The sequence below is a fragment of the Cricetulus griseus genome, chromosome 2, assembly GCF_003668045.3.
Source record: "Cricetulus griseus strain 17A/GY chromosome 2, alternate assembly CriGri-PICRH-1.0, whole genome shotgun sequence".
Classification (NCBI taxonomy): domain Eukaryota; kingdom Metazoa; phylum Chordata; class Mammalia; order Rodentia; family Cricetidae; genus Cricetulus; species Cricetulus griseus.
In genome coordinates, this window is record NC_048595.1 from 33,076,013 (window position 1) to 33,080,151 (window position 4,139).

Below are 4,139 nucleotides of genomic sequence, written 5' to 3' on the forward strand. Positions count from 1 at the left end.
GGCCGCGCTGCGATCGTGCCTCTAGCTGTGCTGGCTGCGAGACAGGGAACGGGCGTGCTCTGACTCTGCGTCTCCCGCCGGATCTCCACGCCTTGGCACTCTTGGGACCCCGTAGCCTAGACCAGCACTCTCACGAGTAATTCTGAGCTGTGCGGGAGAGCGCGCCGTGAGAGCCTTTTATAGGACCGCCGCCATTGGTTGGCGCCGTGGGGGGGGGGAGGCGGAGCCTGAGCAGCACGTCCGGGGCGGGGTTCTGAGGGGCGTGGTTCCATAGGGAGGGGCTGAGGGTCCATACCATAGCCCCGGGCTCTGGATGCTCTGCTCCGCAAGTCCCCGGCGCTCGGGGCACCCGTTGGGGGCGCTCGCTGTGTGGCTCTGGGCTGATGCGCACACCTCTCTGAGTCTCAGTGGCCGCTAGCAAAATGGTAGCGCTTGGTGCCTGAATGTATTGCCAGCACTAGGACTCCGGCTTCCTCTCTCGGCTGCCGGATAACTTTGGTAAACTGGGGATAATAATACTACAACCTCCTGGGTTGTTAGATTAAACGAGTTAATGTTTGGAGTGTGCTTACAATCGCGTCTATTACGTGTAAAGTGGTATTAAATTTATTACAGAGACCACCCACGGGAGGTCTGGCTCCGAGGTAGGGTTCTCCCTCTCCATGCTCTGTGTTTCTGTTCTCAAGCCCAAGCTTCTCTTTTGCTCCTAGAAACCATCCCCACTGTTTTTCTAGGATATAAAACCACCACCTCCCTCTATATCTGACTCTATGGTGACACCTAAGTGTGAAGACTGTAGAGGCTGGGTGCCTAAATGGTTAAGGATACAGAACACCTTGTCATTGAACAAGCTCACCTGTAAACCAGCTCTAGCTGATCCTGGGCAAATGTCTGGACAGTGAGTTATGGTTTTCTTTTGGGTAAAATGGAATTCATATCAAACCCTATGCTCAGAATTACAGGTGAGCCCCTGAGTATCACAGCCCACAGCCTCTATATTGGTGGTACTGTGGTCATCGGAGTTTACTCTGTTTTCTTTTCTGGAGGCCATGGAGGGAAGGCCCTCCAGTCCCAGCTTCTTGTTTAGGTTCAGCTGAGGGCAGGATCTGGAGAAGATGGTTTCTGTTAGAGACAGAAAGCTGAGCTTTGTGCCAGTTGCTGGCCTAGGGAGTACCCTGGTTGGGCAGGGGTCTCTGAAAGGGAAGGCATGTGATGTGGGCCTGGTTCAGAGTCCCCTTCCTCCTTCCTCTGCCTTTGCCACCCTCTTTCCTTCCCTGCTGTCTGTAAGACCTATCTCTGCTCTTGCTCCCTCCGACTCTGGACCCTGTCTCTTTCTCCCAGTACATCTGATGCCAGGGCTGGAGCAAGGCCCAAGCTTGGTCACCCAGGCCCTTCTTTAGGGCACCAGTTCACAAACTCCACCTCACCCATCATAAAAGCACCTGCCAGTCTCTCAGCCAACAAGTCACACTCACCAATCAGCCACCTTTTTTTCCTTTGCACTGGTCCTGTGCTAGTCAGTTTCCCGGGGACAGAGGCATAAGAGCCTATTTCTAGCTTCCGGGAGTCCCCAAGCTGGAGGGATGAGAGGGCCGCAAGGTAAAACAACACCAGGGGAGAATACAGGGTGCCTCTCCAGAGAGGATGGGGGGCTGGGCAGGAAGTAGCTCTTTGGGAAGGGGGAGGTGATGCAGAGCAGGGTTTGGAAGGTAGAATAGGAGTTCAATCCGTGACTAGATGGTAAGAGGGAAGAGCAGGTACAAAAGCAGCAGACAATGATTTCAGAAAGAAAGCGCATCTCTAGACAGGACCCTGAACCACAGCTCCCAGCTTTGCAATTTAATATCTCAGCACATCTCTTCCTCCCTCAGCTTCAAAACCCATATCTCTGAAATGGGTCTAAACAGTCTCCTGGGATGGATAAGGGTCTGTCAACATAATTGCAATAACTCTCTCTCTCTCTCTCTCTCTCTCTCTCTCTCTCTCTCTCTCTCTGTGTGTGTGTGTGTGTGTGTGTGTGTGTGTGTGTGTGTGTGAGAGAGAGAGAGAGAGAGAGAGAGAGAGAGAGAGAGAGAGAGCACTGACTGTCCTAGAACTCACCATGTAGACCAGGACGGCTTCAAATTCAGAGATCCACTTGCCTACCAAGTACTGGGATTAAAGACTTGAGCTACCAAACCCCGCTCAAACTGCACTAATTGTTTGTGTCAGCATTTCAGCCCAGTCCCATGGTCCCGTGGCACTCAAGGAAAAGCAGAGTAGCCAGGAAAACAGTTTTACTTTTCCCCATTTCACCATACCTGCCCAGACACAGATCCCATTGTCTGCCTGGAATTCCACTTCTCTGTCCTCCTCTGTAAATGTTTTATGGCCCCTGGAGGCTACTCTTTAGAGGCAAATTCTCTGGGAGCCATGGATACTGGCTCAGAGGTTAGATTCTTAGGTGGACTATTATCTTGGAGATGAGTCTTCTTGGAAACAGAATTTAACCCTATCTAGGGGAAGAGCATCCGAGAAAGCCTTTGAGATGTAAAGCCTTACTAGGGAGGTGTGCCGCAAAAGGAGGGATGTGGGCAGAAGCCAGAAGTAGTTCCTTGTAGAGTGATTGGCTGGGGTGGGGGGAGGGCAAGGAAACGAGGCTGAAGAGGTAGTTATAAAGACTCCTGGAAGCCATCTAGGTAGAGGCCAGAGCTTTATTGGGTGGGCAGTGAGGAGCCAGAGGGTTTCAGAAAGAACCTGATGACATCTCGGCATTCCCAAACCCTTCCCTACCCGAGGCTCCTAAAGGGGATGTGAGAAGGAGGTGGGGGTACCACAGCGGTCCTCTATCCCCCACCCCGACTTAGTGAGACTCTCTTAGTCTGTGCCTACACTGGCAGCTTTGTTCTCCGGAGGCTGACTTCAGCTCTTAAAGTAACGCAGTCTTTTTCTGGGTTGCTTCCAAGCTGCTCCAGCTCCAGCCAGTCTGGAAGAAAAAGAGCACCCAGGACTGGAGGGGAGGTGCCAGGTGCACAGGATGATGCGGGCGAGTGCCTGCCTGGTGCGTGTCTGCTAGCACGCCTGTGGGCCCGGAGTCTTAGAAACGGGCGGGGCGGTGCTTTGTGGGGCGGGTCCTAGCAGCTACCGAGTAAGAGTGAGTAAGACTGCCCGGAAAAGACTCTGTTGCCTTTAAAGGCAAGTGTCCCCGGTAGAGCGTAAAGGCTTTGCTGAATCAGTGGCAGCTGATGCAAGGGGCGCAGGCTGGGATGGGGAACCCCTAATCCGAAGGCTGTTTTGTAACTCAAGTCCTCCTGTACTGGAGGTAAACATGGTATAGGACTCCATGAGGGTGTGCTGGGCCAAGCTAGACACTTCTGTGTATTTAATATTTTGTTCTGACTTGCACACCTGCTCCAACCACCTGCTCGCAGCTCATTGGGCGTCCCTTCCTTATTCTTTTGTGTGTTCCGCTGCAAGTGCCACCACCTATTCGTTGATCTGGGGGATGCTGAAGAAAATACCCCTCCTCCTTTTTGAGCTGTTTGAACTGTTTCTTGAGCTCCAGAGTTGGCTCCAGGACACTGTTCTGGGTGTCTCACAGGTTCACACACTCACCATGCTTAAATTTAGACTCAGCACTGCACGCCCTGCCCTCCCAAGTACCCAAAAGATGGTACCTCCAAACTGCCCTACCCAGCTACCTGAAATCCCCTAGACTCCTCAACCTGATTAACCTAGCCCAGCCAATTCTGTGACTTCTGACATTCAAAGGGCTATGGGCTTCCCTCACTTCCTCTCCACTCCCACCCTACCCTCATCAGACAGAGCCATTTCTCAGGCATCTCCCCACTTACCATGACCTCTGTCTCTCAGAAAACGTCACTCCCTGCTTTTAGCATCTTTCCATGGTGTATGACAACATGGCTAATTCTCACAGGCATCACATGAAGGGCCATATGCAAAAGTGTGTGCTTACAGGCACATAACATGCAAAGCATACGTGAGCTCAGAAGTCTGGGGAACAGTTCTGTCTGGAAGGGAGGGGCTCCCCGTGAGGGGGGCTGCTGGGTAATCAGCGTGAGGCAGCTGGAGAACAAATCAGCAGTCCTGGTGTTTTTCTCTTTGCCCCAAGCTTTTATATGACTCAGCACCTCACAGTA